The sequence below is a fragment of the Limulus polyphemus genome, unplaced genomic scaffold (genome assembly GCF_000517525.1).
Source record: "Limulus polyphemus unplaced genomic scaffold, Limulus_polyphemus-2.1.2 Scaffold153, whole genome shotgun sequence".
Classification (NCBI taxonomy): Eukaryota; Metazoa; Arthropoda; class Merostomata; order Xiphosura; family Limulidae; genus Limulus; species Limulus polyphemus.
The window spans coordinates 508,355-520,001 of record NW_013665763.1 but is presented as its reverse complement, the minus strand read 5'-3'; the positions used below and the strand labels follow the sequence as shown (position 1 = coordinate 520,001).

At 32.4% G+C, this 11,647-nt stretch overlaps 1 protein-coding gene across 1 annotated transcript in view; it reads left to right on the top strand.

The window, feature by feature from the left end:
* Positions 1-11,647, top strand: part of LOC106476213 (zinc finger protein rotund-like) — a 178,481-nt gene that overhangs the window by 20,755 nt on the left and 146,079 nt on the right. The gene's annotated exons all lie outside the window — the stretch shown is intronic.

The window sequence follows — 11,647 nt, the reverse complement described above, 5'->3', positions numbered from 1 at the left end:
GCCCCATATTTTACAAACACACACAATTACTAGCTGCCCCATATTTTACACACACACACAATTACTAGCTGCCCCATATTTTACACACACACACAATTACTAGCTGCCCCATATTTTACACACACAATTACTAGCTGCCCCATATTTTACACACACAGTTACTTGCTGCCCCATATTTTACACACACAGTTACTTGCTGCCCCATATTTTACACACACTGCATTAAAATGTTTCATATTCTCTCAGCTTCTGCTTTCCATTACTTTGTTATGAAGGTTTTGTGCGTTTTAAAGTCCAGTTCACACGAATGATGCTTTGGTTTCACTTTTTTTTTTTTCAAAATTCAGCTTAAAAATGTTGGCCTAGAAAATTCAAAGCATAAAACTTGTTATGGAAATATTCTAAATTAGTACTAGAACAGAATTGTAGCGTAATTATACAACATAAGTTAGATAAGACCCCTAATAATTTTAAGGTTTTGTATGACGTACTAAGATTGTTTAATATTTAGTAAGGTTTGAAAAATACGTTATCGAAACAATACGGAGTGCAGTTTCCCCAAAGTGTTGAAGTGTTAAAAACAGGTCCTTTACTGTCAGATGAACCATTCTCTCGAATTAAAGAAAAAAATTATTATTTCCTAGTGTCACAAAATGAATAAAAGGGAAATTAAATTCTAGCTAATCGCGATTAACATATTTAAAATACATGTCAGCTGAAGGGAAAACGATTTTTTTAGTTTTGCTTCGATGCAGTTTTTAATTTGTATCAACAGTTTGATAGTTTTAAACACACAAAGGTATGGGTAAAGCTTGGAATTTTAATCAAACAGATTCTTTGTTTTTAGGTGATTAAATATTTCTTGCAACATCATTGTTAATAAATCACTGAAGTATGAACGTTGAAATCTATATTAAATAGTTCAGACTTTCTTTGCTATTTTTTGCCCCACAAAATAGACAGAAATTTTCACCCATTAAATTCATTTTTTGTTTTTTTCTTTGCTTTGCAAATTTGTGAGTTTCAAGGTAAAATGTTTCCACTCTTGTTTTGTTGACTAACTAAATTGAATACATGGAAGGACGTATATTCTATGAACTCCATGAGCGAAGGTAGAATAAAATGTGCTATGATATGTCAGCTGCATTACATATTACCAGGGCTCATCAGGCCGGGTGGGATACGACAGACAAAGTAGTGGTCTTGGCGATATATATGTATATGAATAACTATAGAGTGTAAATCAGATTAGACAAGTGAATTTTAATTATTGCAGATTTTATTTCAGTCATTTACAAACCACATTTTTAGGTAAGAATTAATAACGCTATTCATTTATTTATTTAGTATTCTTCTTTTTATTTCAATTAATTTTGCTATCATTTACAAGAACCAACAAGCTAGTTTTATATGAGAATACGAATGTATACATATGCAAAGATAAGTTTATGATAAATGGATAACCAGTTAAAAAAAAATATTTCAAACTCTTCAAGACGTAATCCAAAAAAGGTGTTATGTAAAAAGATGTTACAAATATCTACTGAACATCATGTACGATGTTGTAGCACTAACACCAAATGATAATTTTTCTGTTCACTTGTTATAAACTATTTCTGAAAGTTTCACAATTGAATGATAGCAATTAACACCGTATTTTTCAATATTAACACTAACATACATCCCATTTAAGCATTAACACGGAAGTTTCAAGACAGATGTTAACTTATTAAAATCACAATTCAGTGTTAGCCTAATCCCGTACTCGTAAAAAAACAAAAAAAATACCTTTATGAATAACAGTAATTCATAATAATATTATTCTAGGAGTTAGGTTTAATATAATTATTTAAATGAAGTTGTTTTAATGAAAGTTGAAACTTACTAATAGAAAAAAATTAAAACATAAATAGCAACAGACATAATTAACGTGCGTCATCAATGAATTTGATTGTTTTGGAAATTCGCAAAAGCCACACAAGGGTTATTATCTGCGCTAGCCGTCCCTAATTTTGAACTGATAGACTACCAACTCTTGGTGTACTCTTATAACACACCCACGACCCCAAAGTGCTTAGCGCGTTTTTAAAGCAAGTGGACATGAACTGCGGACTTTTAGATTCACAATTTCCTACTACCCAAATGGTGGAGATAATTCAATGAACGCTTTGTTAGAGAAATTGGAATTTCATCATTAGTGCTACAAGTGTAAGCTTATAAAACTACGTAAAACTTTAAAAAAGTTCTCGATATTATTATTTTTATATGTTCTTATTATCATGTTTAGACTTCAATATCATTTATTCTCGACTTGCTTGTTTCCCCGAAAAGGGGCCGACAGCCGACTGGAAGGGTCACCTGTTTTAACCACTCGCACCACTATAAAGTAGTGTGTTGTCGGTCAGTTAGTCAGTAGCCATTATGAAATTGCATAAGGGACGTTTTTCGTTGCAATCTGTAATGTCTTGACGTCAGTAAAACGTGCGCATGGCATGAATCACGAGAAGAATTATGCACTCTGTAGGCTACAACACAGCATTGCATATGAACATGAAAAGCAAGAAATATAAATATTTGTTACTCTTATTTTTGGTTTTATTTGCTCTTGAAACAGAACACTTTTGGAGACCCTGCGGAAGTACATATAGGACTTTATTCAAGTATCAGGAAATATGAGAGCTTTTTACATGTCGTAGCGTAGTTCTGAGACATTTCTAGAAATAACAAAAACCTCACATATAAGTACAGATATACGTAAACGACGTGGGAGTAAAATGATGTTATTTCTTTTTATTAGTTCAAACAGTTTCCATATGTACAAATAAATACCGTGTCAACAGTATATATATATATATATATGCATACATAAGCCTTCCAGTGGCACAGAGGTATGTCTGCGGACTTATACTGTTATAAACCGGGTTTCGATATCCGTGGTGGGCGGAGCACAGATAGCCTATTGTGTAGCTTTGTGCTTAATTAGAAACAAACAATAAATACGTAAATACTATTGTATGCTCTACAGTAAGGAGAAGTAAAGATTCAATGCGGTTCATTCAGTAACAAATAACATTGTCTACAAAAATGATCAGTAACGTTCTTTACTTTTGACTGTAATTGATAAAAAAATGTAATAATTTCCATTTGTCAAGTAAGCCAAATCAGACACTCAGAATAAATCGAATAATTTCCCCATATAAAGATTTCTTAACTAGTGTCTTAGGTTAAGTGAAGATTTCTTTGTTAGCTGGTTTACGGTTCTTCGTTCTATCTTCTCTCATTTCGCCTTCCTCCCATTCCACTTCCTTTCTTTTCTCTCGTCGCTTCCGGTCTTTCTCTACCTTCTTTTTTTAATTTGCTTCGCTCTTCCTTTCTCATGTATCATTTTTTTATTGTATCATTTATGTTGTTGTTGTTATTTTCATCACTATCTATTTTTAGTCCTTTTTCATCATTTCCTCTTTTCCTGTCTTTTACATAACTCGTTTGTGGACCAAAACTTTTCGCTTTCTTCATTCTGCCTGTCTTTTTTTTTATTTCTTCTGTGTCTCATTTTTTTATTTTTTCTCTCTCTTTTATTTTATGGTGTGGTATACAAGTTATCTTCCCCCTTTCTTTTCTTCCATTCCTCGTCTAAAAAATGACGTATTCTTCAATACATTAAACGATTACCTAACAGACTGAGTCATCTCCACCATCAAGTTCAATTAAAGAAACCCTAGCACTATAAAACATGTTCTTTTGTAAAAACCAGAATGGAGGTTTGGGTGAATTGGTTCTATTCCAGCGCGTATTTCCTGACTTCCTTAACAGCAGTTAGTATCCAGACTTTTAAATTAAAATTCTCTTTGAAAAAATAAAATAAAAAATTTACACTTTCTTCAGGATATAACAAACAACATACTCTTTTATGGTGAAAAAAAAACTACTTTGGACGTTCACATGGAAAACTTAAGTTAATTATCTGAAGAATCCTGCTCTCACTATTGCTGCTAATGGATCATTTGGTTTTGTTATGAGGGAACTTTTATGGACAGAAAGTTTTTAAGTCACACGAACACACACAGTTTAAATATTTTTCATTTTGTTTTCTCATCTCGGACTGCAAGTATTAATGCAAAGTTTCCGTTCAGAATATGATTTTAGGGCAAAATTAAATGATTTACTTGTAAATGTACTTTTAATGGAAATTTTCTATTTCATCAAAAAAAAAAAAGAAAGATGAACAAGTGATTCTAAGTATTTAGCAAACACTATATACGCTTGTTGGTAATGCAAGTAACGAACACACATCAACACTAACTGACTGTTAAGATTGTACGACAAACATTTTTCGTTTTATTTGTAATTTGTCTCTCCAAGCGTGAAGTTGAGATCAGATTATCGAATTTTAGCACCCTCAGAATTGTTTTCGAGTTAATCAATTTACATTATCCACTTCACTGCTTATAATTTGAAAGATCGTAGTGGTAAGGAGATTAAAAGCGAGATGCATTTATTAGTATACGTAAATGCTTTCTGTTATCTGTGTCCTTAAATGAAAAGGAAAAATTCACCTCTGTAAGGTGTTGAAGTCAGCAAAAGTAAATCGAGCTATACTCTGTAATCAATTTGTTCTGCACCAAAGGAGGGGGGGGGGGTACTTTCCGATTCGTGCATAGAAACTTAATAAGACTTCAACTGAAAAGCTTGTTTATCGTGACTTCTCAGTTCCATGTCGTAAAACATTCGGTCCGCTATCCTATTTGGAATAGATCTTCAACTGTGGTGTCAAGACTTAATCACCAAATTAACCAGTTAGGCAATCAGTTTAACGAAGACATAAGTTATGTTAATCTCATGCTCGAAGTATAAAACACTCCAAGACCTTTCTTCCCTTACTACTTCTCTCCGCGAAAGATTCCCTATTGCCCTATATATATATATATATATATATATTATACCAAATTATTGCAACAAGAGAGGTGACTACCTGTTTTATTACTAAACGTGTTCATATTTACATATACGTATGACGTAGACATTAATGTAACAAAATCAAAGGATTGCGTATTTAGGCTTTAGTTGTCATTAAGTAAAACAAAATTCGTGATCTTTTGTTTAACTTTACTTAGTGAAGTAAATAACATACTGGACCCCAGTTGATGCATTATTTAACATATGTACTTAAGTCTTAATTCCTGCGTACTAAGTTGCTCAAACACATATATAAGCTTAAACATTTCATCATTGCTTGAGGCACGTGGACTTTATGCGATGGCGATTCGTCACTGTTCTCTACCGCCATTTTGAACACACCGATCGTTCTGAAACACAGACATCGAACATGATATTTTCTGCAACTGCAACACCATTTTAACAAGTACTTTGCGCTTGTGTTATAACATGGTAGCTCAGTGATGTCAGTTAAAACAGTAAGATAGAGTTATTTTTAGTGTTTTGTATAGCTTATCTTTAATATTTTGTTATGGCTTATCATTAATGTTTTGTTATTATTTATTTTTAGTGTTTTGTATAGCTTATCTTTAATGTTTTGTTATTATCTATTTTTAGTGTTTTGTATAGCTTATCTTTAATGTTTTGTTTTTACAGTTGAGCGCTAGGCCACGTTATATATTTTGGATTTAAGCTTAGTGCAATTAAGTGTTTCGTGTGTGTTGAAGCGTTCTTACTATGATGAAACAATTGCGATTAAAACTATTCCAAACAAAACATAAATGTCACTGATATTTTAGTGCTTCAACCTAGATACCCAGTTTGATTGTCCCCTTGGAAAACATGACTCCTCCATCCGAAAACCACCCCTGGAATCTTTTATGTGGTTTTAGAGAAGGTTGAACTGAAATGAATGAGGTGACATTAAAAGACGCAGAACGAATTATTTTTCTAGTAGTCTATGGAGGAAAACTATTGTAAGTCTGTTAGGTTTTAAATAGCTCTATTCATCATTCTTTCGGTTATCCCTACCTGTAACTGATCATTTCATTTGTTTTTGTCGTTAACGGATAATAGTTTTCTAAATGTTTCTAAGGCTTCAAGACTGGATCAGTTCCGAGTGCAAACTTATCCAACATAAATAATGTACATCTTAGCTTGCACTAGAAAGCTAACTCTTTGTATCGATGGGAATGAGCTAAGCCTAATAATAAAACAGTTCAGGTGAAACCAGTATTGTAACGAGATGGCTAGTGCCATAACGCGGCGGTTTAAAACTGGTACTGCAATCATATCGAACATTTGTTAAATTTGACTTTTGATCACAAATAAGAGGAAACTCATCTTTCTAACAACACCTCATTCCATGCTGTAGTTAGTTGCGTATGAATAATTATAGATGAATATACAGATGCAATGATTTCGTCCTTTATAATAAAAGAAGTTCTATCTATATATGCGTTAATTTAGGGATTTCATCTTCGTCTGTTATAATAAATCAAGTTTTGTCCTTGTGTGCTTTAATTTAGGGATTTCATTTTCGTCCCTTATAATAAAAGAAGTTCTATCTAACTATGCGTTAATTTAAGGATTTCACTTCAGTGTCTCTGATGGCCTTCTGCGTTACAATATTACATTAGGCTTAAGATACATTGGTTATAGTCGAAGTAAGTTGGGTATTATGAAAGTTTTGGATACCTATTAGAGTGATTTAGAATTTCAATAGAGTTAATTAAATGGCTTTTGCATAATTCATTAACTTTAAATACGAACATGCCAACTTGAGCTGAACGGTCTGGTCAGAGACCTTTATGACATAAGTCAAATTGTCCATAATTTTGAACTACAATCTAGAGAGAGGGCAGCCAGTCAATAGTACCCGTTGCTATTAGATTTTTTGTTTGTTTTTTTACCTGTTTCAATTGCGTAACTGAAATAATCAGATTGGCTGTTAATTTTATAACGCACTCAAAGCTGAAATTGCGTAGCATGTTCAACAGCATTCTGGCTCGAACTTTAAACCTTTTGATTCTCAGCTAGGAAGGTAACTACTAAGCAACACATATTATATTTTAAATTGGAATTTAAGATAAAATGTTGCTTGTTAGAAACATTAAGAAGCGATTTATGAAAAAATATTCAACATAAAAAAATAGCTATTTGGAAGAAAATTACTGAATGAAAATTACAATATCTCATTCCTTAAAAGAACGATATTCAAAGCGTTGACGGCTGTTCTTGAGTGCTACTAAAACTCTTAGGAGAAATACATGTACAGTTGCTTCTTCTCGAGTGCTGCTACTAAAAATCTTCAGAGAAATACGTGTACAGTCGCTTGCTTGTTTTTGAGTGCCACTATTTTTCTTCAGAGGAATACATATACAGTTGGCTGTTTTTGAGTGCTACTAAAACTTATGAGAAAACATGTATATGTGGCTGTCCTTGAATGCTACTAAAACTTTTCAAAGAATACATTTACGATTAGCTTTTCTTGAGCACGATTAAAAATTCAGGGAAATACATGTACAGTTGGCTTTTCTTCAGCGCTACTAAAACGCTAGAGAAATACATGTACAGTTGGCTTTTCTTCAGCGCTATTAAACGCTAGAGTAATACGTGTACAGTTGATTTTTCTTCAGCACTACTAAAACGCTAGAGAAATACGTGTACAGTTGGCTTTTCTTCAGCGTTACTAAAACGCTAGAGTAATACGTGTACAGTTGGCTTTTCTTCAGCGATACTAAAACGCTAGAGTAATACGTGTACAGTTGATTTTTCTTCAGCACTACTAAAACGCTAGAGAAATACGTGTACAGTTGACTTTTCTTCAGCGCTATTAAAACGCTAGAGAAATACGTGTACAGTTGATTTTTCTTCAGCTCTACTAAAACGCTAGAGAAATACGTGTACAGTTGATGTTTCTTCAGCGCTACTAAAACGCTAGAGAAATACGTGTACAGTTGATTTTTCTTCAGCGCTACTAAAATGCTAGAGAAATACATGTACAGTTGGCTTTTCTTCAGCGATACTAAAACGCTAGAGAAATACATGTACAGTTGGCTTTTCTTCAGCACTACTAAAACGCTAGAGAAATACGTGTACAGTTAGCTTTTCTTCAGCGCTACTAAAACGCTAGAGTAATACGTGTACAGTTGATTTTTCTTCAGCACTACTAAAACGCTAGAGAAATACGTGTACAGTAGATTTTTCTTCAGCGCTACTAAAACGCTAGAGAAATACGTGTACAGTTAATTTTCTTCAGCGCTATTAAAACGCTAGAGAAATACGTGTACAGTTGATTTTTCTTCAGCACTACTAAAACGCTAGAGAAATACGTGTACAGTTGATTTTTCTTCAGCACTACTAAAACGCTAGAGAAATACGTGTACAGTTGATTTTTCTTCAGCGCTATTAAAACGCTAGAGAAATACGTGTACAGTTGATTTTCTTCAGCGCTACCAGAACTTTAGAAATAGCTGAGTACATGTTTGGCGGTATTTAGTCCGAAATATTTGATGGCAGAGATTTTCTCTTAAAGATAAAGATAATCTCCTCAAAAATGTTTTAAAAAATAAGTAATAAAGAAAGATCAAGGTTTCCATATCTGTTTGTGCCTGTGTATTCTTTTGAGTTACACTATAATATGTATTTTGTCCAAAAGTAAGTGAAAAGGGGTCAATTTTTACTTTTTAACTGGTTAGAATTGCAATCAAGTCACGTATCAGTCCAACATTAACTCAAGTTAGCAATTTAGTTTCTGAACATTGATTTCGCCAAGTGATTAATTTCTAACCGATCTCTCCAGATCTGAAATCCGAAGCATATTTTGTGTGTGTGTGTGTGACGTTTTTATATAACCTAAAGGCAGAAATGCTATACTTGATTGTAGAACTGCCTCTGTAGCATTACGAATTGCTATTTGGCTTTAGTATTCAACTACACCAATCCCCCCCCCCCCAGCCTTTTCCCAAATAATACACTCGTTTAAGCTGTTATCTTCCAAAACTCAATATTTTCCCCAAACCCGTCAACGGGGTTTCAATATTTTTTTTCTTTGCCTATACTAATTCTAGCGTCTTGCCGTTTTAATAAAGAACCGCTGATCTGGTGCTATATTATTGAAATTATATCCAAGTTACCCTGGTGGTTTACTATTGAAATTATGTTCAAGTGGCTTATATATGTTTAGTTTCTACTCACAGGAAATTTATCTTTCGTAAAGTTTTAATAATCCATTGAAATCCACTTTCTACACAGAAGTATAGGTATTTTTATTTTGAAACTAAATTATAAATTCAATTGTAATATATTAAATTATACATAAAAGAAATTTAATATTTTACGCAAAATATTTAGCTGTAACCCTTAATGGTTAAAATGCCAGAAAAAATAATGTTTTAACTTGATATAACTTATTTTTTATAATGACATATGAGATTTAGAACGGTTCAGTCTGTATGATCATTAAAATTGGTATGTGATGTTGTGGATGAAAGTAATTACATTATTATATTTCCTTATCCAGACTTTTACTAACAACACCAAGATAATGTGCAACTAATAATCGCCTTGCAGATATTAACAGCTCAGTTAACAAGGTTATACTATACTTGTCAATGCTATTTCTCCACAATGTTTGGAATGAAACTACGAAATTATCTGTTACTTATGATCATATGACATTTTGTATTGGATACTTTTGTAAATGTATGTGTATTTCCATGTATGTTATAGTTACTTTGTAATAAATAATATAAGTAACAATGCATAATCATGATCTCCATAACAATAAATAACTAGCTGTTTCGTGGCGCTATCTATCATCAGTGCAATACTAGGCCTTATAGTAAAAATACGTATTCCCAAAACATTGTTTGTTTGTTTATTTTTAAACACAAAACTACACAATGGGCTATCCATGATGTACCTACCGCAAGGATTGAACTCCGAATTTAAGCATTATAAATCCTCAAGCTTATCTTTGAGCCACCGGGAGAATTTACTAAAGATATAAAGAGTTTTATATAAGAAACTGTCAATGTTTTCTTTTCATCCTATCAGTCGTGCTGTCATAATTTATAACGAATTTAAACCAAGCTTATCTTAAAGAATATAAGCTGGAAAGCGCATTAGTACAACTTGGTAACATAACGTTAAAGACATTTCTTTCATTGATTAATTTTGTATTAGATAATACGTTTAACATTTTTGTGAAAGCTCTTTTAATATATATTTTTTCTCCAGTGGTATTTAGCTGGGTACTCGGTATTTTGATGCCAGCAGTGAGCAGAGCACAGAGAGCTCATTGTGTAACAACAGTGCTACGTATCTTTGGGTTTTACACTTTGAAGGCAAAAAGTTATATTTTACTGAATGTTGAAACTTGTAAATTTAGTAACGAAAACAAATCTGTATAAGTAACAACAATCATTTTCTTTAGCATAAAAGCTACGAACTGGCTATAAGCTGAAAGATTGAAATATCAAAGATGTCATAACTTTAAAAGTAATTTACGATTTGAGAGCGCCACACAGTTATCCCGAATGATAACGTAATTTCCGTGGTGAAATTGACAACACTACCATTGAAGGCTTTGGTTATTTATTTTGTCTTTAAAATTAAGATGTGAAAGGACAACACTGCTTACTCCTGTACAGTAGTCACATTGAACGTGAGTTACAGTGCTATCATTTGGATTACCACATGTGAAAATGACATGGTGAAGATCCATTTGATTACTTTTATAAACGATCGTTTCTCATTCCATTATTTGTGGATATATAATTCTAATCCATGAATATTTGGATAAATCTGGCGTATATGTGATTTAATTATGGTATTTTGAATTGTTGTTACCAATAGGTAATAAAGATTGTGGCTAATAAGAAGTTTTTCTCATTTCGAAGCTTTTCATGCTAACTTAGCCTCCTTTACTTACAGATATATGCATATAAGTGAAACTAAAACATCGTACATAAAGGATAGACAAATAAAACTGGTACAAACACAATGTGAGAACGACGAAATACAACTACTTTAGAATATATCAAAATTTCAATACTTTAACTTTCACTACAGCTCTTCATAAGTGAACCACTTATTTCCACTGTAACTCCTGATAATATTCTACACGATGAGTGGTATTATTCAGTTTAAGTGAGGGTTTTAGTTTAAACACGTAAGTACTTTACAGATATTACCGGTTCTTCTTTGTACCAATAAGTGCGAGAGTGACTGCCTTTCAGAGATAAAAAATAAAATAAAAAATAAGAGGAGTTTCTATGAAGTTTCAAGCTAGTAAGAGGATAAAGTATTATTACTTGGACGTTGAAGTTTTTAAGGCACTGTTTACAAATTTTATGATCATCGTTATTGAAAGTATATTTTCAAAATAAATTATTTCAAATTTTAGCAAAATATACAGGGGAATTATTGTTGTAATAAAACATTTCTTATACTCACTAATAAGAAGTAAAGTCTTAAGATTCATTTGTCATTGGCAGGCAGATAACTATTAAAATATAATTTGACGTACACTTATGCTGCTGCCATCTATCGTAGAAAAGAGAATGCTTTTTAATTACATCTTTTTGAGTGTATTCGACAAAATGATATACGAAATTGTAATTGTGCACATCATTTGGAGTTTTATAGGCATTGTTACAGTTTTCATTAACTTTTTAGAGAGTTACTTAAAAAATTTAGTTTCTTT